This window comes from Pseudorca crassidens, chromosome 11 (assembly GCF_039906515.1).
Source record: "Pseudorca crassidens isolate mPseCra1 chromosome 11, mPseCra1.hap1, whole genome shotgun sequence".
Classification (NCBI taxonomy): Eukaryota; Metazoa; Chordata; class Mammalia; order Artiodactyla; family Delphinidae; genus Pseudorca; species Pseudorca crassidens.
The window spans coordinates 93,437,429-93,462,027 of NC_090306.1; the positions used below are offsets into that span (position 1 = coordinate 93,437,429).

At 39.4% G+C, this 24,599-nt stretch overlaps 1 long non-coding RNA gene across 1 annotated transcript in view; it reads right to left on the reverse strand.

Moving 5' to 3' along the window:
* Positions 1-8,775: 8,775 nt before the first annotated feature.
* Positions 8,776-24,599, reverse strand: part of LOC137203004 (uncharacterized) — a 30,364-nt gene continuing 14,540 nt past the window's right edge. Inside the window, exons 2-3 of the long non-coding RNA XR_010932843.1 lie at positions 15,709-15,863; positions 8,776-9,095 (exon numbers count right to left, since the gene is read on the reverse strand). This is a non-coding gene — a long non-coding RNA (uncharacterized lncRNA). The remainder of the gene's footprint in view (positions 9,096-15,708; positions 15,864-24,599) is intronic.

Genomic DNA, 24,599 nt, shown 5'->3' on the forward strand with positions numbered 1-24,599 from the left:
GAATGAGTTAGGAATCCATTTTCCCCCTATACATAATCAAATAGCCCCACATCTTTCACTCAATAAACTTTCCTTTTTCCACTGGTCTGCAATGCCTATTTTATTTATTTATTTATTTATTTATTTATTTATTTATTTATTTATTTATTTTGCGGTACACGGGCCTCTCACTGTTGTGGCCTCTCCTGTTGCGGAGCACAAGCTCCGGACGTGCAGGCTCAGCAGCCACGGCTCACGGGCCCAGCCGCTCCGCGGCATGTAGGATCTTCCCGGACCGGGGCACGAACCCGCGTCCCCTGCATCGGCAGGCGGACTCTCAACCACTGCGCCACCAGGGAAGCCCTGCAATGCCTATTTTAATTTGTTAAGTTTCTATTTATGCAGTTTTGTTTCCAGGCTCTTTATCCTAGTCTATTGTTTGATTTGTCTATTCCTTTTAAAAGCCATGTTTTAAAAATATTATGTATTTAGAGAATTTATTTTTGATATTTGATAGGGCATGTCCCCTCACCAGATTTTTCCCTCTCAGAAAGAAATTGGCTATTTTGGGCCCATCAATTTTCCAAATAAATTTTAGAATCAATTTGTTAAAGTCCACAAATAACCCTGTTGGGATTTTAACTAGAATTATTTGAACATTTACACATATTTGGGCATAAGAGACGGCATTGTAATCTTAATGCTATCAGGATACACAGGCTATTTTCCCATTTTTGTATGTAATTTACACAAACCGCCACACGGCTTGTGGAATCTTTGTTCCCTGACCAGGGATTGAACAGGGGCCCTCGGCAGTGAAAGCACAGAGTCTTAACCACTGGACCACCAGGGAAGTCCGTATATAATGTTTTATAACAATACTATGTCATAATATTCATCATAAAGGTCTTGCACACTCTCTTTAGATTTTTTTTTCCTCTGTGTATCTAATCGTTTTTCTGCCTTGTAAATAACCATTATCTAATTAACCATTTGTTGCTGGTGTATAGGAAAACAAATATCTTTTGTATGATTATTTTATGTCCAGACAACTTGGAAAATGTGCTTATTATAATTTGCTCGTGTCTCTGAGTCCATATTTACCCTTTTTCTAAGAACACCAGGCATATTGGATGTGGGGTCTGCTCTACTTCTGGGTGACCTCACCTTAACTATTTACACCTGCAATGACCCTATTTCCGAATAAGATCACATTTTGAGGTACTAAGGATTAGTACTTTAACATATGAATTTGGGGAGTGGGGAGACACAATTCCACTCATGACACCAAGTTATAAAAATCCTATATATATATATATATATATATATATTTACATGTGTATATAATACTACACATGATTATCTTATATACAATAATGTAAATATCTTTTATATAGATACAGTATATACATATTATATATTTGTATATTCATATATATGTGAAATTACATCTACTTTGCTTTCTATTTTATAATTATTTTTCTCTTTTCCTGACTTTTTTTTTTTAAACATCTTTATTGGACTATAATTGCTTTACAATATTGTGTTAATTTCTGCTGTATAACAAAGTGAATCAGCTATATGTATACATATATCCCCATATCCCCTCCCACTTGTGTCTCCCTCCCGCCCTCCCTATCCCATCCCTCTAGGTGGTCACAAAGCACCAAGCTGATCTCTCTGTGCTATGCGGCTGCTTCCCACTAGCTGTTTTACATTTGGTAGTATATATATGTCCTGACTTGTTTTTAATTTATCAAATAGTTTTTTGTTCATTTTTTCTTAGTTACACACTGTTGCTATTCTCTTTGTATTAATCATTAAAATTTAATTAAGTGTACAATCTCCTACAGAATTAAACAAGGAACTTAGAAGAATTTCGCTATCATATGAGTATATTATTTTTATTATTACCCAGTATATTGTTATTTCCAAGTTGCCTTTAATACACTTCCAAGTTAGTTGTTGTTATTATTATCATTGTTTCATATAGATAATACTTCTAAAATTCTCTACCACATTTATCTGTTAAATTGCTCACTACTCCTTCTCATATCTAAGTCCTTCCTCTGGACACAAGTTTCTTCTTCCTGACATATGTCTTTCTGACATTTGTTAGTAAGGAACTTTTAGTAATAAACTGACTCTTTTTTTTCCTGGTAAATAATAAGTTATTAATTTTAAATTGAAGCTATTTTTCTCTCTGTCTTTCCTTCTTTCCTGCTTTAGCAAATTTCCTCTATTTTTGTGTTCTTCAGTATTATAACAATGTGTTCAGGTGTGGATTTTTAAAAAATTTATCCTGATTGGTATTCATTGTTTCCTAAATCTGAAAACATGATTCCTTTATCAATTATGGAAAATTTTACCCTTTGTATCTTCAACAGTTGCCACATGCTCCATTCTCTCAATTTCTTCCCTGGAAATCTGATTCAATATGTCTTGTAAATTTCTGTTTACTCTCTGTGCCTTACCTGTTCTCTCTCTTTTACTCTCTGGGTTGCATTCTGAAAGTTTCCTAATATTTATTCCATTTCAGAAATTTGTCTATTCTCTTTTTAAAACCATTTACTAAACTGCTAATAACAATAAGTATATCTTTTTTTATTTTTTATTGGAGTATGGTTGATTTAAATTGTTGTGTTAGTTTCAGGTGTACAGCAAAATGAATCAGATATACATGTATCCACTCAATTTAGATTTTTTGACATATACACACTACTATATATAAAATAGATAACTAATAAGGACTTACTGTTTAGCACAGGGAACTTTACTCAGGACTCTGTAATGGCCTATATGGGAAAAGTATATCTTATTTATAAGAAGATCTGTTTGGTTCTTTGTCAACCCTACTTTGTATTTTTTATTGTATATTGTTCATTTTGTCTATTTTCAATTCAGCTTTTAATTTTCTATGTGTATATATATATTCTGAATCAAATAATTCTATTTGCTGAGGTTACTGTGGCTCTAACTCTGGTGTTTATTCTTTCTGCTGCATCTTTCTCTCTGATTTGATTTTCTCATGCTTTCCTTCTTGAACTTGGCTATCTTCTTCAGTACATCTCCAGCTTTCAAAACCCTGTGAAGCTTAAACTGAAGGCATTTCTTTCCTGAGAGATTTTCATTTGTTATTGAGAGGGACCCTGATGTGCTTGGGGTGTCTCAGAACCTCAATTCCTCCTAATGGGCAGCCCAGGAGTATAAATATACAGGGGAGATGTTTTCCCTCCCAAAACCCATGCTGCAACAGGTGCTTCCCCTTGCAGCCTCCTTTGTTACAGGAGATATTTTTTTCCTAACACGCTATTTACCCACAGTGTAGCCTCTTGAGGGTTCCAGGTTTGTGCAGAGTTTCAGTTGCAAGAAGAAAACAAAGACCTTGTTTTCTTCTGTGACAGCCACTAAAACTCAAACCTCTTGGTTCATAAGCATAGCAAATGCTCCCAGGATCGACTCTACATGGGTGGCAGCTTACAACTTGAATGTTCACATCTCCCTCTGTTTCAGATCCCTGGAGATTTATCCTTCTTTCTCAGAAGCTCAGCTATGCATTTAAAAGAACGCTTATAATATTTTATCCATCATTTCCAAGTATTTTTTTTTATTCAGGAGTTTTTCTAAAAGTTTCTCAGATAGTCAGAAGTAGAGATATTCTGACTTCTTTCTATATTTTAAATATACATCAAAAGTGCCCACTGATGGCATCCTTTTACATTTTCCAGTGCTGTTCAGTATTTACTGTCTTTTATAATACCTTTTCTATCATCCAAAGGGATTTTTATGCAAAAGGTATAAAAAGCAGGTGAATTCAGTCTACTATCTTGACCCAGTTTTTGAACTGGGTCTTGAAGATTGAGTGGGTCCTTGCCAGGTAGAAATGGAGACCAAGGCAAGGCAGTTATGGAAACACATAATTTCTTTAGGTAACAATGAAAAATTAAATACAGCTTGAAAGCACTATCCATTAGGACAGAGAGATAAGATACATCTAAAAGTTAGGTAGGTTTAGATGTTATTAAAAAGGGTCTTACCTGATACAATAGGAGTCTGGGTTCTGCCATATAATTCAGCAAAACTAGTTGTCAGTTGTTTATTAGTTACTAGTTGGTAGGCAGTGTACTGGAGATTTTACAGATGGTATCCTTATCATCCTCATTTTATAAATAAAATGGGCAAAATGGGATTTAGTTTCCTAGGGTTACACAGACCCCAAGGGGGTGGAGCCTGACTACAGAGCTCATGAATTCAATTAATTTCTTCAGTGTTCCCCAATAAACAAACATAAGTTGGTAAACCATTTTAAGACAAAAGTGAAGTACTAAGACTGGTTACTTAGGAAGATTATTCTAGTGCTCACCTAGAGTGAAGAATGAAGGAATGACACACCTTAGCACTCTTAGCTGCTTCTCAGCTTAGAGAAGAAACCTGAAAACCAGAGGGAAGGACAAAGGAAGGGCTTGCAGGTCATTGTAAAGGCCTGTACCTCTTCTTGAGACAGGAAGCCACCTGAGCGTTCTAGCAGACGAGTGAAATCCTTAGGAATTTTTAACGAAACACTGTCATGACTATATGAAGAAAGGATTAAGAAAGGGTTAAAGCAGAGAAGTATGCATTCCTGCGTACTCTGTTACCTTTATTTATAAGGATAGGACACTTGGGCCTCCCTGGTTGATAGCAGAGGTGAGAAATACAAGACAGTTCAAAGACACCAGTTCTTGGAAGACAGGCTATGCAGAATAGTCCATGGGTGACCATATTCTCTTTCTGAAGAGAAAAGGAGGTGAGGACAGATCTTGGTGAGGTGGAAAAATGGGAGGAATAATACGGGCAGGGAGCACCAATGATAGGAATGTAAGTCACATTCCCTTCGGTTAACATTTATACCCCTACTTAAGAAAATCTCCAGAGAACTGGGAAAGAGACAGGGGCTTTGCCACATGGAAACATTCTATGCAAATGAGAAATGATTGACAACACCATATTCATATTACACATATGCTCTCTCATTTGATACTTCAAACAACGCTGAGAGACAAATGTTGTTACTCTCAATTTATAGATAGGAAACTGAAGCTCAGAGATGTTGTGTAACTTTCCTGAAGCCAACCACTACTGACTGGCAGAGATGGAATTCAAACAGAGTTTTATGGCCCTAAAAGGTGTCCTTTTGAGGACACCATGCTGGGAAGAAAAATTTGTCTTAATCAAGGTGAGAATTATTCTGCAGTGCATTGGAACTCAGAGGGGAGCCCAAGGAAATAGCAGTAGCAGCTCAGACAAACACATCCTGGAGGTGGCTTTTAATTTCTCTAATGTTTTCAAGTATGTCACTCCTGGGATAACTCTCACTGGTGCTGGCGACAGTTCCTCCTTCCAGAATTCAAGTTTAGTTCTAATTCTTGAAGCCTCTTTTTCCTCCCGTGGGTCAGAAACCAGAGCTCCTGAGGGCGCCCCAACCTGTTCTCATCAAGGCAGCTCTGCATGCCCCAGGGGCCTATGTTATTCTAAACCCTCACCTGCCCTTGCTGCTTCCTAATGATGGAACCTGCTGATATCACACCGGGGGAGATGCATTTAGGGGGCGTCCCAGGGCTCTATTACGCAGCTCTGCTTTTGTAGCCGGCGGTGTGGGGGCAGGGATATGGAAGTATCTTCCTTTCCATCACCGTGGGCAGTGTGTGTGTGTGTGTGTGTGTGTGTGTGTGTGTGTGTGTGTGTGTGTGTGAGAGAGAGAGAGAGAGAGAGAGAGAGAGAGAACTGGTTCCTCCACTTCTCCAGATAAAAATACCCAACTACCTTCTCTTCTGTTTCTCTTTGTTCTAAAACTTAGAGTTCACCGTCTTGTGCATAGAGGAATCAGATTGATGTAAAAATTTCATGGGTCCGGAGAATCAGACAAGAGGATATTCAAGGAAGAAAGGAGTGGGAAAGAGTCTAAAAGAAAGACAAACACACCAGATTCCATTAGTGGATGCTATAAATAGAGCCAGACAGATGTCAGGTCATATATAAGGTTGATCACTTCCTGCCAGCTTGATAGGTTCAATTTACATTACTAAGTTCTTGTTTTATGTTGGGTTTGGGACATTAAGGTTTTTTCCTACCTTTTGAGGTAGTCATTGTTAGCTGCCTTTTACGAATGAGGAAAGTGACATTTCCAAAGATTAAATGATGTGTCCAAGTTCATTCAGCTCTCAGTATCAGAGGCAGGATTCTAACCCAAGCCTTTCTAAGAATCTAGGACTCTTTCCACCACGTTGCCCTACTTCCTTTTCCAAGAGTGGCTAGGAATTGGAATCCAATAGAGAACATGGATGCTGTGGAAGGAAAAAGGGCACAGAAAAATGAGTTTTGTTCACTTATCTCTGCATCCACGTTGACTATAGATCTGGCACAAGGTACTCATTAGCCGTCTCTACTTCGTGCTTTTGCTCACGCGCCCTGATGTCATACTGTGTAATTGCTCCCAGAGATCCTATTCTGCTCTCCTTCTGGTCCCCTCTCCAGTTTGCAAGGCCCTTAGAATTCAATTCTATTCATCAGGAAAACAGGAAGTGGCCCAATGTGCTGGTCTCTGAAACACCAGGGAAAATAAATATGGCCACAGCTTAGGAGGAAAAAGGGAAAGAGGTGAGATCAGGATCAGATCTAGAGGTCGGGGGCTACGTCACATTGGCTGCCAGGCACATAATGGGGTGTATTCACTTATTCAACCAATATCTGTGACTATATAGTAAGCCCCAGGCATTATCCTTTTTGCTGGGGATACAACTAGTAAAATAATAAAGTATCTCTTCCACACAGAGTTTATACTCCAGTGGGGGGAGTTATACAATAAACAAATAAACAACAATAGTGTGTCAGCTGGCAACAAGCGCAAAGGTGGAAAATAAAGCAAGTAACAGGATGACAGAGAGTGAGGGCAGTTGTCATTTTAGGGTGTTTGCAGGAGACCTCTGTGGAGAAGCGTCATATGAGCAGAGACCCTAATGAGGTGAGAGTGAGTCGTGTGGTTATCTGGTGGGGGAAGAGTGTGCTGGTGGAGGAAACAGCCAGGGCCCGGGCCGTGATGTGGATGCACGCTTAGTGTATTCAAGGAACAGCAAAGAGCCCCGTGAGGGGAGGGCTCAGGGGGAAAGCAGGGGGCCAGAAACATTTAGGACCTGAGGCCAATTGTAAGGTTTGGGGTTTTCATGAGTGATAGGGGAAGCCATTTTGAGGGTTTTAGGCTGAGAAGTGAGATATTCTGACATGTTTTAAAAGCATCTCTCTGGTAGCTGTATAGAGAAGAGATGATGCGTACAAAGCCTGAAGTGGGAGGACCAATTCGGAGACGTCAGCGTATTATTCCAGGAGAGAGGCGGTGGTGACTGTGACCTAGGTCTTATGAGTAGGAGTATTGGAAAATGTTTGGATTGTGGATGTATTGTGAAGTCAGAGCTAACTGAATTTCCAGACATATTGGATATGAGGTATGGGATGAAGTGTAAGGAGTGACTCCGACCATTTGGCCTGAGTAGCCGGAATAATGGAGTTCCCGGTTACTGGGGTGTTGAAGACTGGGGCAAAGGTCAGGAATTCAATTTTGGACACGTGACCCTTGAAATGATTATTAACTAAATGAGTGGAAAGGCTGACTAGGCTTGGATATATGAGTCTGGAGAGGAGAGAGGAGGTCCAGAGTAGATTTACAGCTGGAAATGTATACCACTGGGAAACACTAGCTAAAGCCTGAAATGAAATGAACTGAGATCATCCAAGAAATGATTGTTGCTAAAGAGGAGGTCAAGGTCTGGGTCCTGCAGCATAAAACTGGCATTTAATCACCAGGAAGTTAGGAGAAATCAGCAAAGGATATTAAGAGTAACTGGTGAGTTATCAGAGATATACAGGAAACAAATTTTAAAATGTATTTGCACTGAACTGACCTATTCCGACATCCTGAGGACTGGAACCTGACATGATGGAAGGACAGCACTCTTGGTTTGGAGATTAGTGTCTCCAGGGGGTTGATGTACCACCTGTTTCCACGTGGCTTTCAGAAAACAAGTGGCATGGCAGCAGAAGAACAAGAGCAAAGCCCAGGAGGGATTTCAACTGACTGGATTGTGAACCCATGTGAGACATCTTTTCAAGAACACCTAAAATAATTAGGGACTAGCTTGAAGGGACCCATGTAGGGTAATCAAGCTTCTGAGGACTTAGTTTGAGAATAAAACAGAAGTGTGATGAAACTCTGAAATTGTAAATTAAGAGAGATTTGATTACCAAAAATGTTTAAATTTTCTGCATATTTTTAAAAAATGAAAGAATGTCAAAAGAAAACAATCTGCAAAAAATTGCAAACTTATTAAAGAAAAGGATTATTTTTTTAACCACACCAAAAGCTCTACACAGGAAAAACACCAATGACCCAGTTTGAAAAATGAGCAAAGATAGCAACATACAGTTGTAGAAAAAGAACTATAAATGACCAATCAATGAGAAGAGGGATGCTAAATCGCTTTTGTAATTTAAAAATGCAAATTTAAACAGTGAGATATCATTTGCCACCTTTCAAGTGTACAAATATTAGAAGGATTGATAATATTCACTTTTGTCAAGGGTACAGAGAAACAAACTTTCACACAGTGGTGGTGGAAGTATATATTGTTGCATTTTAATGGAGCAATTTGTTAATATCAATTAAAATTTTTAAATAACTTTTTAGTTTTAGAATTGTTTTGGATTTACAGAAAAATTAAGAAAATGGTACAGAGTTCTCATATGCCCTGCACCCACTTTCCCTTATTATTGACATCTTACGTTACTAAGGTATATTTATCACAATTCATGAACAAATATTGATCCATTATCATTAACTAAAGTCATTACTTCACTGAGATTTCCTTAGTTTTTACCTAATATGCCTCTTCTGGTCCAGGATACATCCAGGACATCACATTATATTTATATTTACATAATATTTATATAATGTCTTCCTAGGCTCCTCTTGGCTATGAAGTTTCTCCGAATTTCCTTGTTTTTGATGACCTTGGCAGTATTTTGTAGACTGCCTCTCAATTGATTTTCTGATGTTTTTCTCATGTTTTGACTGGGATGATGAGTTCCTGGGAGGAAAACCAGAGGTAAAACGCCATTCTCATTACGTCATATCAAGGGTACATACTAGCATCATGAATTCTCACTTCAAGATGTTAACCTTGATCATCTGGTAAAGACAGCGTTTGTCAGGTTTCTCCCCTGTATTCTTTTTTCCCTCTTTGCATACTGTGCTCTTTGGAAGGAAATCACCATGTATGGTCCACACTTAAGGAGTGGAGAGAGATGCTCCAACTCCTTGAGGGTGGATTATCTGTGTAAGTTATTTGGAGTTCTTCTGTGTGGGTGATGTATCTCTTCTCCCTCACTTACCTATTCATTAATTTATTACATCAGTGTGTATTCATACATTTTTATTTTATACTTCGAGTAGAGTATTATCTTATTTTGTTGTTCAAATTGTTCCAGGTTTTCCTTTGGGAAAGGTTTTCCTTTCCTTTCAATATGCTCCCATGTCCCTTTTACATCCTCCATCACTGTACTTTTATGGAAAAAAAAAAGCACTTTCTTATCTTTCTGGAACTACAAGATGCCCCAGAGTCATCTTGTAAATTCACTGCCCCAGTCTTAGAATCAGCCACTTCTCCAAGAGCACTGGTTCCTTTTATTAGAAAATGTTATTAAAAACCAAGATCTGGGTGCAAGGTAGTCTCATTGCTACTGAGGTGACTTTGTTTCCAGGTCCACTCAGCCAGCAGAATGAGAAAATATGTGTGTGTCTACTAATTGCCTTATATATAGTATCTATAAATATTTCTATATGTAGACAACTGTATCTTTTTTAAGAAAAATATTGACACTGGTGTGTCCAATTCTAGTCAATCTGACAATGTGTTCCTTGGTATTTACCCAAAAGAGTTGAAAACTCATATCTGAACAAAAACCTGAACACAGATATTTACAGCAGCTTTATTCATAATTGCCAAAATTTGGAAGCAACCAAAATGTCCTTCAGTAAGCAAATGGATAAACAAAATATGGTACATTCATACAATGAGATGTTATTCAGCCCTAAAAAGAAATGAGATATCATGCCATGAAAAGATGTGAACCTTCAATGCATATTACTAAGTGAAAGCAACCAATCTGAAAAGTCTACATACGGTATGATTCCAAGTATATGACATTATGTAAAAGTCAAAAGTATGGAAACCATAGAAGACCAATGGTTGCCAGGAGTTGGGGGAGAAAGGGATGAATAGGGGATCACACAGGATTTTTAGAGTACTGAAACCATTCTGTGTGATACATTGTTGGTGGATACACGTTACACATTTGTCAAAACACATGGAATGTACACCAAGAGTGAACCTTAATGTAAACTATGGACTTTGGGTGATAGTAATGGGTTAATGTAGGTTGATTGTCATAAATCTACCACCCTGGTATGGGATGTTGATTATGGGGGAAGCAGTGCAGGTAAGGAACAGGGTTCTATGGGGACTCTCTAATGTCTACTAAATTGCTATGTACCTAAAACTGTTCTAAAAATATGAAGTGTATTATAAATATGTAAATATTAAATATAAATATAATAAATATTATATACATATTATATATTATTTAATGTATTATATAATACATAGAGAGAGACAGAGAGAGACACACACACACATATATAGCAATGCAGTACCTCCCATTTTGTTTGTAGGAAAAGCGGTGAATCTGAGGGATCATAAAAATATACTTATCAGATATGAACTAAAACCTTTGCATAATTGAAAAATAATTATTATGATTTAATCAGCCTAGCCAATGACACCATTCTTCTATTTGAATCCTGTACTATTTGGTTTTATAATTTTCAGCTATGATGACCATTAAAATCAAACATCAAAATAAACTGGATTTGGGGCTTCCCTGGTGGCGCTGTGGTTGAGAATCTGCCTGCTAATGCAGGGGACATGGGTTCGAGCCCTGGTCTGGGAAGATCCCACATGCCGCAGAGCAACTAGGCCCGTGAGCCACAACTACTGAGCCTGTGCGTCTGGAGCCTGTGCTCCGCAACGAGAGGCCGCGATAGTGAGAGGCCCGCGCACTGCGATGAAGAGTGGCCCCCGCTTGCCACAACTAGAGAAAGCCCTCACACAGAAACGAAGACCCAACACAGCAAAAATAAATAAATAAATTAAATAAAATAAACTGGATTTTGAGCCAAATCTTCAAAGTGTTGTATCACATTATAACAAACTATAATTTCCAAAAGTAATAAAGCATATTTCATCACATTGTCTTCACTAAAATATTTTTAACATTGAGATGTTTTAGTGAAAGAAACATGATTTTTGTGGTGTTACTGAAAGCATGCACCTCAGATTAGGACTTGGACCTCTGTGCCCTGACTTGAACCCACGCAGCTGGGACTCGAACCCGGCCAAAACCCACAGTCTTCCAACTGAGATCACACACCTGGTTTCAGGATTTAATGAAGTTCAGGTTCTTGAGGTCTCATCTCAGAAAGAATTCAGTGAGACACAAAGTGATATGTAAGAAGTGGATTTATTTAGAGAGAAGGACACTCCCCAGACAGAGTGTGGGCCATCTCAGAAGGTGAGAAAGGCCCCAGGGTATGGGGTTGTCAGTTTTTATAGGGGTGGGTAATTTCATAGGCTAATGAGTGGGAGGAGTATTCCAACTATTTTAGGAAGGGGCAGGGATTTCCAGGAATTGGGCCACCACCCACTTTTTGATCCTTATGGTCGGTCTTGGAACTGTCATGGCGCCTGTGGGTGTGTCCTTTAGCTTGCTGATGTGAGCATACGCTGAGGCTCAAGGTCTAGTGGAGAAAGTCGACTTGTCCGCCATCTTGGACCCATTTAGTTCTAATCAGTTTATGTAATGTCCTCGGGCTATGCCATTCTTTCAAAGGTTGTGCCCTGCTTCCTTCCCTCCTGCTTCATTATCACGTAAAATAAAATGATTGCAAATAAATTTATTTTTAACTTAGCTCTCTTTTCTTTCTATTATTTTGTGTAAAATAGATACAGTTTAATAAAATAAGACATGTGTGATATAAAAATAAATGATATATGTTTGGGGGATGTGCTCAAATTGTATACCCGTTTTGGAGGCGTATGATCAAAAAGTTTAGAAGCTATTGGTTCAGGGGGTCAGACACAGGAATAAATAGATTTTCTTTGTTTGCTTTGGGGAGTATCAGCAGCATTATCATGTAGTTTTTTACTTAATTTTTTTTTTTTTTTTTTTTGCAGTACGCGGGCCTCTCACTGCCGTGGCCTCTCCCGTTGCGGAGCACAGGTTCCAGACGCGCAGCGGCCACGGCTCACGGGCCCAGCCGCTCCGCGGCATGTGGGATCCTCCCGGACCGGGGCACGAACCCGTGTCCCCTGCATCGGCAGGCGGACTCTCAACCGCTGCGCCACCAGGGAAGCCCCATATTTTTAAGTACGAAAGTTTCATGGGCCTCCAGAAAAACACGTATGCTTGACAGTTAGAAAGTGGCCACATTTTGCAGTTGAGGTCCTTTTCCTGTAAATGGTTTCCTTTATGTTGCAACACAGTATTTAATGAAAAATTAAGATGCATCTAGGGGACAAACACTCTTTTAGCCATGCCTTCTTGGCTGGTCCATTACCCAGCATTCTATGGCACAGACTTTAAATTTATTCCTGTTTCCTACCTTCTGTTTCTTTCATTTTCCCAGAACTAAGATAGAAAAATCTTTGGCATCCTCTCATGAATCTGTGTGAGAGGCTGCTGATAAGGTAGTAGCCAGCCAACATCTTATTCCTGGAGAGGAGAGAACAATAAACTAGAAAATGCTATGGCCATGTGGAATAAGGATGAGTCATCTTTTCCTTACACGTTGAGAAGGTCTTAAGGTACTTAAATCATGATTATTAGCTCAGCAAGAGACCTTAGAAATCATTTAATCCAACCCTCATTTTAAAGATGAGGAAATTGAGTGTCAGAGCGCTTTAGTGCCTTAGCCATAGAATCATCAGTTCGATGTAGTTCATAGAGATATTACAGTCTGACATTTTCATTTGTGATTGGAGACACTGAGGTTCAGCCAGTTAAGAGACTTTTCCAAGATTCCACGGTGAGATGGGCGATCCAAGAAGACATTCAGGCGTTTGAACCCTCAGAATCCTATGCTGAGTTGGCGGCACCCTAAATCAGTTAAGATCATTCAGTCTAAAGAGACAAAGGCTGAGAAGAGTTAAATGGCAAAATCCATTAGATCATGTTTCAGACTGAATCTGGGCTTCCTCACTGTGTCATAAAGAATTTAGTTGGTCTTTGTTCTCATTTCTGGGGATAACTTCTAAATCCTTGGAATTTCTTGAGTACTAAGAGATGCTTTGTTATTCCTGGTGAGTACCTCTGACCACACCTGATCACCTGATAATGTATGCTAACTAGGTGACTCCTGGTGGACTGCTAAATAGTTTATGCTAATGAGATGCTAAGAATGGTGGCTGGTCATGCCCGAAAGACCAACCATGTGATTAGAGGGTTGGGGTCTTGTGTCATGGGGCATCAGCCTCACCTCTAGAAGGACAGAGCAGCTGGAAATTGAGTTCAGTGGCCAATGAGCCAAGCAATCATACTAATGTAATTAAACCCCAGTAATAAGCTCCAGTGAGCTCCACAGTGCACCAAAGGGTACACGTCCTCGCCCAGTAGCAGTTTCCTGTCTGGGGTCCTCCCACACCTCACCTTATGCTTCTCCCTTTGTATCTTTTTGCTATGACAACAGTGTAATTATACGTCTAGCGTTTTCCCGAGTTCTACAAATCACTCTAGTGAGTTATCAAACCTGAAGAGGTAGTGAGAACCCCTGAGTTGCAACAGCTGGTCAGAAACAAGGGGGCCTGGGAACCCCCAGTCCTGTGACTGATGTCTGAATTAAAAGCAGGTTCGTGGAGGTCTGGGAACTTAACCTGTGAGGTTTGGCTTAACTCCAGGTCGTTGGTTTCAGAAGTCATTGCACTCATGTTCCTAAGATGCTGAAGTTTAGGGGGTGAGGACAGAGATGAGTCTGAACAAGCTAAGGTTAAGACAATCAGAAGTAAGCCCTGCTTTACTTTCTTCACAGAAACACCCATTTTCTCCAAACTGTGGCACCCACCATGTTTCCTAAGGCTCTAGGCCCATGATTGATTCTTTGAAACATCCTAGAAATATTCTCATCATTGGACACAACAGAGGAGTGCTTTTTTTCCGTTGGGCCCAGATTGGTTCTTTGGAGAGCAAGATAAAAATCTTTCAGTCATTTCTCTCATGGAGGTAAAAAAAAGGCAGGCAAGAATAAAAACCACTTCACTTCTTGTCTTGGGCAATTGCTGGTTTGTGTTTTGCCAAGTAAATTCAGGGATTGCTTGGATGTTGGAATGAGTTGGCAGCCAAGATGGCTGCCTCCCCTTCCCTCTTGAGGAAATTGGGCTTGTCCTGCTGTATTTTCCCTCTCTGGAATGGCAGGCAATTTTTAGAAGTCTTTTCTTGAGTCTGCTTGGTGCCCAAGCATGAATTCTGAAAGACAGAGAGAATGAAATAGCTAAAGAAAAGTTGAGCTTTGATGTTGAAGGAAGGGAAAGTACAGGTATATAGCAAGAGCCGTACAGAAAGACGGAGGGTACTATTTCTTTTTGTTGTTGTTTGTTTGCTTTTGGAGAGTACATACTGTGGCCACAAGGTCTAGAAAATGCAGTAAGAAGAGAGGGTGAAGCAGCTTCAGACTTCTAGAAAGAAGAGAGTCTCTGATTTAGCCCTGCTTAGCTGGACTCACTAAGCATCCCATGGCAGGTCAATCCTTTCAAGAGCATCAAGACCCGGAGATTTCCAGGCCCTCCAACCAGGGGGGGCATGGGGATAATTCTCCTGCCCTTGTCTTACGGCAGGTGTGCCTGAAGAGAACCACATACCTGTGGCGGACCAAAAAGATTTGTCCTTACAGAAAAGAATGGACTAATGGGAGGATTTTCTTCTCTGTCACAGTTCTTGTAAGGTGTAACCCTCTATTCCACTCCACGAAAGATAACATATTTGATAATTAGAAATGGAGGATTTAGGAGGATTTAATTAATTTCTAAAAGTATTTATGGAGTGGGTGTGATGTAGACCTGACACAGAGCTGAGAATGGGGAATAAAGGGAAGAATAAGGCACTTCTCAGCAGGTCATAGGTGAGCAGATGAATAATTATGAATAATCTCGTGTGATAAGAGCTATCCTAGAGAGCTGTGCCAGTTGCTTGGGAGCAGAGATGAGTGCCCGGTTTTAGAATGGAGACAATGGAGAAGGGAGAGAAGGGAACATCTGACCTGGAGATAATCTGACATCGTGGAAAGGACAGGGGTTTGTTTGTTTGTTTAATATTTTATTTATTTACTTGGTCTCATCAGGTCTTAGTTGTGGCAGGTGGGCTCCTTAGTTGTGGCAGGCATGTGGGATCTAGTTCCCGGACCAGGGATCGAACCCAGACCCCCTGCATTGGGAGCACGGAATCTTAACCACTGCGCCACCAGGGAAGTCCCTAGGGCAGGGGTTTTAAAGTCCATCTGATGGGTGCAAATCCCCTTATCCAGCTCTGTGACCTTGGGAAAGTCACTTAACCTGAGCCCATATTTATTCACTATGATATAAAGATTATACCCACCTCATGGGGTTTTTGTGAGGATTAGATGGGATCTTTCACACTTGTCATCCAGAGCAGTGTCTGGCCCATGGTAAATCCTCAGCAAATGGTAACTCAGTGCTGAGCTTTTCTTTCCTTCTTCCTTCTTCTTTAAAACCAGCTCTCAGGGGGCTTAGCTGTAAGGAAAAAAAAACTGATCACTAAGTTCTGATAACTTGTGTTTGCTAAAGCAAATAGACACCGAGTATTTAACCTATATATGGCTCTGGGCCTGGTGCTAAGGTGTTGGTCTTAGAGGTGAATCATAACACCTATTCTCAAGGAGCCTGCACTCCAGTGGGAGAAATAATACATGCATATAAATCATTGTTTTCACCCCCGTGCAAAAAATTTTGACTCTAGTGCCAAGCAGCATCCTCATGCAGCAGGCATTCAGACCGCTCTCTTTGGATTGCCAATGAGATTTTGCTATCCTACAACTTAGAGTAGAGGAAAAAGGAGCCCACATCTTTGGGCGATAAGAAATCTGAAGGCATTTAAGATGGAAAGTCTCAGGGCTTCCCTGATGGTGCAGTGGTTGGGAGTCCGCCTGCCAATGCAGGGGACACTGGTTTGATCCCTGGTGCGGGAAGATCCCACATGCCGTGGAGCAACTAAGCCCGTGCGCCACAACTACAGAGCCTGTGCTCTAGAGCCCATGAGCCACAACTACCAAGCCCGCGTGCTGCAACTACTGAAGCTCACGCACCTAGAGCCCGTGCTCTGCAACCGGAGAAGCCACTGCAGTGAGAAGCCCGCGCACCACAATAAAGAGTAGCTGCAACTAGAGAAAGCCCGCGTGCAGCAATGAAGATACAACACAGCCAAAAATAAATAAATCAATTAATTTTTTAAAATCTTTAAAAGAAAAGAAAAAAAAGACGGAAAGTCTCAAATGGATAAACAATGGTAATAATAATAATGCACATCTCCAGATTTCACCAGTCCTCTGCTGAGAAGTCATTCCCCTTTTCCTCCCTGTCTATCTAAACTACACCAATCCACCAATCAATATAGTCCTTCCATGACAATGTTCATAATAACTGCACTCTGCACACACCACTCCTGATTTCTGCCTTCCCATAGGAGGAACGGGAGACTGACTAAACAGAAGCCAAGAGCCAAGTTTGTACTCGCTTGTGTTTTTTTCCTAATAGTTTTATGTGGAAATATTTTATCTTCATGACAGGAGAACACATTCCTTAAGGAAAAACAATATGTCTTCTCTTTATTTTGTCCCCTAATGATATCTAATATATGTAGGCGATGCTCAGAAAATAAATGTCCGTTTGGAAACAGTGCCATGGCTTATGCTAGGCTATTCAGGCAGAGAGATTAACAGAATGCTACCCCCACCCTCAAAAAGCTGCCAGTCTCCTAGGAGACATAAGCATTTAAAGAGATGTGTCAGAGTTCTGCTAGAGAATGAATTTGTTTCACCCCACCCTCGCTTCATAAGGTGCCAAAAAGGAACATAAACTCTCGGAAGTCTATGAGCTAAAGAGTAGAGATGCTCTGAGTTAAAAATCAGATGGGAAGAAAACAGACTGGCATCGTCAGATCACTACAGGCAGTCTCCCTTATCTCCCTTATCTCAGACCGAGTATCCAGAAGCTGTCCTCAGAAAGGTATCTGACACTTTGTGTTTTTTTTAAGATGTTGGGGGTAGGTGTTTATTAATTAATTTATTTTATTTTTGCTGGATTGGGTCTTTGTTTCTGTGCGAGAGCTTTCTCTAGTTGTGGCAAGCGGGGGCCACTCTTCATCGTGGTGCGCGGGCCTCTCACTATCGCGGCCTCTCTTGTTGCGGAGCACAGGCTCCAGACGCGCAGGCTCAGTAGTTGTGGCTCACGGGCCTAGTTGCTCCGCGGCATGTGGGATCCTCCCAGACCAGAGCTCGAACCCGTGTCCCCTGCATTAGCAGGCAGACTCTCAACCACTGCGCCACCAGGGAAGCCCCCACTTTGTGTGTTTTGGTCGTAAAATAAAACCCACCTGAGCCTGGGAAGAGGACCAAGAGGAAAGAAGAGCTCTAGGGACTTCCATGGACTCAACGTGCTACCCTGACTTGGAGCCACCCCATGACTTCTTTCATAGCATGTGCTCACACAGGTGGATTGAAGGACTTTATTCCCAAGCCCATGGCAGTATCCAGAAAGGATGGCCCAGCTTCTGCCTCTGTGTCCCCACCCTGCCTCAAAGCATCTTGTCAGCTCCCATTTCCCCACACCAGGTGATGACACATGCAGTGCCCCCCTGCACCTCAGACACAACTCACCTAAGCTGGCTTCCATCACTGCCAGCGCCCTTCCCCATGGAGCAAAGGAGAGGGGCCAGCCTGGACTTGCTCTGAGATGCTCTGTTACCAAGTATGGACCCTTTGTCAGCACCAGGGATAAGCCAGCTGAGGATGTTACCAATAAGAGCAGGGGAAGGTTTGAGCCTCTGTAGGCTAAAGACAGTCTAGGAGGCATTAGATATGCCCATCCAACCCCTCCCCCACCAACATGAAGCTTGGGATGGACACTTGATTATAGAATAGTAGAGAAAAATTTTAAATCAAATTTATTGAGCTAGAATTTAGATACAATTAAAGAATGCACCCATTTTAAGTGAGCAGTATGAAATATTTTGACAAATGTAGGCACCCACATAACAGTACCCCAATCAAGATTTAGAGACTTCCCATCATCCCAAAATGTTCTCTCCTGGTCGACTCCCCTTGCTTTTCAGCTAAGCACTGAGCTGGTTCTTATCCCTAGAGATTAGTTTTGCCTATTCTAGAACTTCACATAAATGGAATCATACAATATGTACTCCTTTGTGTCTGGCTTCTTTGGTTCAGCATAATTGTTTCCAATATTAAGAATTTCAAACATACAGAAAAGTTAAAAGAATTTATGGTGAGTTCCTATATACCTGCCACCTAGATGCCACCATTAATATTTTACTTTACTTGCTTTATTACATGTCTGTCTGTCTTTTCCTCTATTCATCCCTCAATCTATCTTATTTTTGATGCATTTAAAAGTAAATTGTAGACATCAGTCAATTCCCCTAAATATTCCAGAATATATTACTAACTTGAATGCAATATTTGTTTACATATTTTCTTTTAAGGTAACACTGACATGTAATAAACACACAAATATTAAGTGTACATTCTCTTAGACTTTTGACAAATACATGTACCTGTGTTATGCAAATCCCTATAAAACATAGAATAGAATCATCACTCCAGAGTTCCTGAATGCCTTTTCTCAGGCGACACTCCACATTCCCTCTGCCAATGCAACTTCTGTTCTGATTTTTTTCCACCACAGGTTAGTTTTGTCTGTTGCAGAACTTTATATAAATGGAATCACACCATATGTACTTTATATAAATGGAATCACACCATTTGGGAGGTTGCTCTTACTTAGTATAATGCCTTTGAGCTACACCACGTTGTTATATTTATGTTTACTCCTTTTAATTGCTGAATACTATTCTGTTGTTTCAATATACTAAAATGTGTTTATCCATTCCCTTATTGATACATGTGTAGGCAGGCTCTAGTTTTGAACTATTAAGAATAAATTTGTAATGAACATTTTTAGAAGTGTTTTATGAACATACATTTTCCTTTCTATTAGATAAACCTAGGACTGGAATTGTTGATCATGGGGTAAGTGTATGGTCAGTTTTATGAGAAAATGCCAGACCTTTCTTCAAAGTGTTTCTATCAATTTATATCAAAATTAATAAAAGTTGTGTTTGCTCCACATACAGGTCAACACTTTGTTCTGTCAGATATTTTTTTCCTCCTTCCTTTCTCTCTTTCTATTATTACTTTAAAATTTTTAGCCATTCTCATTGTTCGGTAGTGGCTTCTTATTGTGCTTTTAACTTGCATTTCCCTTTATGTGTGCTTATTAGATATTCACATACTTTTTTATGAAGTTTCTGTTAGAGACTTTTACCCATGTTTTTAGTTGTTTTGTTGTTGTTGTTATTACTGAGTTATAGAAGTTCTGTATATAACTTGGATACAAGTCTTTTTTTTTTTTAATCTCTATTGGAGTATAATTGCTTTACAGTGGGTGTTAGTTTCTGCTTTATAACAAAGTGAATCAGTTATACATACAAATATGTTCCCATATTTCTTCCCTCTTGCGTCTCCCTCCCTCCCACCCCTCTAGGTGGTCACAAAGCACCGAGCTGATCAACCTGTGCTATGCGGCTACTTCCCACTAGCTATCTATTTTAACTTTGGTAGTGTATATATGTCCATGCCACTCTCACTTCGTCCCAGCTTACCCTTCCCCCTCCCCATGTCCTCAAGTCCATTCTCCACGTCTGCATTTTTATTCCTGTCCTGGACCTAGGTTCTTCAGAACAATTTTATTTTTTTTTTAGATTCTATAAATAAGTGTTAGCATACGGTATTTGTTTTTCTCTTTCTGACTTACTTCATTCTATATGACAGACTCTAGGTCCATCCACCTCACTACAAATAACTCAATTTCGTTTCTTTTTATGGCTGAGTAATATTCCATTGTGTATATGTGCCACATCTTTATCCATTCATCTGTCAATGGACACTTAGGTTGCTTCCATCTCCTGGCTATTGTAAACAGAGCTGCAATGAACATTGTGGTACATGACTCTTTTTGAATTATGGTTTTCTCAGGGTATATGCCCAGTAGTGGGATTGCTGGGTCATATGGTAGTCCTATTTTTACTTTTTGAGGAACCTGTATACTGTTCTGCATAGTGGCTGTATCAATTTATATTGCAACCAACAGTGCAAGAGGGTTCCCTTTTCTCCACACCCTCTCCAGCATTTATTGTTTGTAGATTTTTTCATGATGGCCATTCTGACTGGTGTGAGGTGATACCTTATTGTAGTTTTTATTTGCATTTCTCTAATGATTAGTGATACTGAGCATCCTTTCATGTGTTTGTTGGCAATCTGTATATCTTCTTTGGAGAAATGTCTATTTAGGTCTTCTGCCCATTTTTGGATTGGGTTTTTTGTTTTTCTGATATTGAGCTGCATGAGCTGCTTGTAAATTTTGGAGATTAATCCTTTGTCAGTTGTTTCCTTTGCAAATATTTTCTCCCACTCTGAGGGTTGTCTTTTTATCTTGTTTATGGTTTCCTTTGCTGTGCAAAAACGTGTAAGTTTCATTAGGTCCCATTTGTTTACTTTTGTTTTTATTTCCATTTCTCTAGGAGGTGGGTCAAAAAGGACCTTGCTGTGATTTATGTCATAGAGTGTTGTGCCTATGTTTTCCTCTAAGAGTTTTATAGTGTATGAGCTTACATTTAGGTCTTTTTTTTGAGACTCTCCATTTTGAGTTTATTTTTGTGTATGGTGTTAGGGAGTGTTCTAATTTCATTCTTTTACATGTAGCTGTCCATTTTTCCCAGCACCACTTATTGAAGAGAATGTCTTTTCTCCATTGTATACTCTTGCCTCCTTTATCAAAGATAAGGTGACCATATGTGCATGGGTTTATCTATGGGCTTTCTATCCTGTTCCATTGATCTATATTTCTGTTTTTGTGCCAGTACCATACTGTCTTGATTACTGTAGCTTTGTAGTATAGTCTGAAGTCAGGGAACCTGATTCCTCCAGCTCCGTTTTTCGTTCTCAAGATTGCTTTGGCTATTCGGGGTCTTTTGTGTTTCCATACAAATTGTGAAATTTTTTGTTCTAGTTCTGTGAAAAATGCCAGTGGTAGTTTGATAGGGATTGCATTGAATCTGTAGATTGCTTTGGGTAGTATAGTCATTTTCACAATGTTGATTCTTCCCATCCAGGAATGTGGTATATCTCTCCATCTGTTTGTATCATCTTTAATTTCTTTAATCAATGTCTTATAGTTTTCTGCATACAGGTCTTTTGTCTCCTTAGGTAGGTTTATTCCTTGGTATTTTATTCTTTTTGTTACAATGCTAAATGGGAGTGTTTCCATAATTTCTCTTTCAGATTTTTCATTAGTGTGTAGGAATGCAACAGATTTCTGTGCATTAATTTTGTATCCTGCTACTTTACCAAATTCATTGCTTAGCTCTAGTAGTTTTCTGGTAGCGTCTTTATGTATAGCATAAAGATGGTAGCATTCTTTATGTATAGTATCATGTCTTCTGCAAACAGTGACAGCTTTACTTCTTCTTTTCCGATTTGGATTCCTTTTATTTCTTTTTCTTCTCTGATGGCTGTGGCTAAAACTTCCAAAACCATTTTGAATAATAGTGGTGAGAGTGGACAACCTTGCCTTGTTCCTGATATTAGAGGAAATGGTTTCAGTTTTTCACCATTAAGAATGACGTTGGCTGAGGGTTTGTCATTTATGGCCTTTATTATGTTGAGGTAAGTTCCCTCTATGCCTACTTTCTGGAGGATTTTTATCATAAATGGGTGTTGAATTTTGTCAAAAGCTTTTTCTACATCTATTGAGATGATCATATGGTTTTTCTCCTTCAATTTGTTAATATGGTGTATCACATTGATTGATTTGTGTATATTTGAGAATCCTTGCATTCCTGGGATAAACCCCATTTGATCATGGTGTATGATCCTTTTAATGTGCTGTTGGATTCTGTTTGCTAGCATCCAAATTTGGTGAGGATTTTTACATCTATGTTCATCAGTCATATTCGCCTGTAGTTTTCTACCTTTGTGACATGTTTGTCTGGTTTTGGTATCAGGGTGATGGTGGCCACGTAGAATGAGTTTGAGAGTGTTCCCCCCTCTGCAATATTTTGGAAGAGTTTGAGAAGGATAGGTGTTAGCTCTTCTCTAAATGTTTGATATAATTCGCCTGTGAAGCCATCTGGTCCTGGGCTTTTGTTTGTTGGAAGATTTTTAATCACAGTCTCAATTTCAGTGCTTGTGATTGGTCTGTGTATATTTTCTATTTCTTCCTGGGTCAGTCTCAGAAGGTTGTGCTTTCTACGAATTTGCCCATTTTTTCCATGTTGTCCATTTTATTGGCATATAGTTGCTTGTAGTAATCTCTCATGATCCTTTGTATTTCTGCAGTGTCAGTTGTTATTTCTCCTTTTTCATTTCTAATTCTATTGATTTGAGTCTTCTCCCTGTTTTTCTTGATGACTCTGGCTAATTGTTTATCAATTTTGTTTCTCTTCTCAAAGAACCAGATTTTAATTTTAATGATCTTTGCTATTGTTTCCTTCATTTCTTTTTCATTTATTTCTTATCTGATGTTTATGATTTCTTTCCATCTGTTAACTGGGTTTGTTTTGTTCTTCTTTCTCTAATTGCTTTAGTTGTAAGGTTAGGTTGTTTATTTGAGCTGTTTCTTGTTTCCTGAGGTAGGATTGTATTGCTATATACTTCCCTCTTAGAACTGCTTTTGCTGCATCCCATAGGTTTTGGGTCATTGTGTTTTCATTGTCATTTGTTTCTAGATATTTTTTGATTTCCTCTTTGATTTCTTCAGTGATCTCTTGGTTATTAAGTACTGTATTGTTTAGCCTCCATGTGTTTGTATTTTTTACAGATTTTTTTTTCCTGTAATTGGTATCTAGTCTCATAGTGTTGTGGTCAGAAAGATACTTGATACGATTTCAATTTTCTTAAATTTACCAAGGCTTGATTTGTGACCCAAGATATGATCTATCCTGGGGCATGTTCCATGAGCACTTGAGAAGAAAGTGCATTCTGTTGTTTTTGGATGGAATGTCCTATAAATATCAATTAAGTCCATCTTGTTTAATGTATCTTTTAAAGCTTGTGTTTCCTTATTTATTTTCATTTTTGGATGATCTGTCCATTGGTGAAAGTGGGGTGTTAAAGTATCCTACTCTGATTGTGTTACTGTGGATTTCCCCTTTTATGGCTGTTAGCATATGCCTTATGTATTGAGGTGCTCCTATGTTGGGTGCATAAATATTTACAATTATTATACCTTCTTCTTGGATTGATCCCTTGATCATTATGTAGTGTCCTTCTTTGTCCTTGTAATAGTCTTTATTTCAAAGTCTATTTTGTCTGATATGAGAATTGCTACTCCAGGTTTCTTTTGATTTCCATTTGCATGGAATACCTTTTTCCATCCCCTCACTTTCAGTCTGTATGTGTCCCTAGGTCTGAAGTGGGTCTCTTGTAGACAGCATATGTATGGGTCTTGTTTTTGTATCCATTCAGCCAGTCTATGTCTTTTGGTTTGAGCCTTTAATCCATTTACATTTAAGGTAATTATCGATATGTATGTTCCTGTTATCATTTTCTTTTTTGGGGGGGTTTGTCATAGTAGATCTTTTCCTTCTCTTGTGTTTCCTCCTAGAGAAGTTCCTTTAGCATTTGTTGTAAAGCTGGTTTGGTGGTGCTGAATTCTCTTAGCTTTTCTTGTCTGTAAATTTTTAATTTCTCTGTCAAATCTGAGTGAGATCCTTGCTGGGTAGAGTAATCTTGGTTGTAGGTTTTTCTCTTTCATCACTTTAAATATGTCCTGCCACTCCCTTCTGGCTTGCAGAGTTTCTGCTGAAAGATCAGCTGTTAACCTTATGGGGATTCCCTTGTATGTTATTTGTTGTTTTTCCCTTGTTGCTTTTAATGTTTTTTCTTTGTATTTAATTTTTGATAGTTTGATATATATGTGTCTTGACGTGCTTCTCCTTGGGTTTTTCCTGTATGGGACTCTATGCACTTCCTGGACTTGATTGACTCTTTCCTTTCCTATATTAGGGAAGTTTTCAACTATAATCTCTTCAAATATTTTCTCAGCCCCTTACTTTTTCTCTTATTCTTCTGGGACCCCTCTAATTCAAATGTTGGTGCGTTTAATGTTGTCCCAGAGGTCTCTCAGACTGTCCTAAATTCTTTTCATTCTTTTTTCTTTATTCTGTTCTGCAGTAGT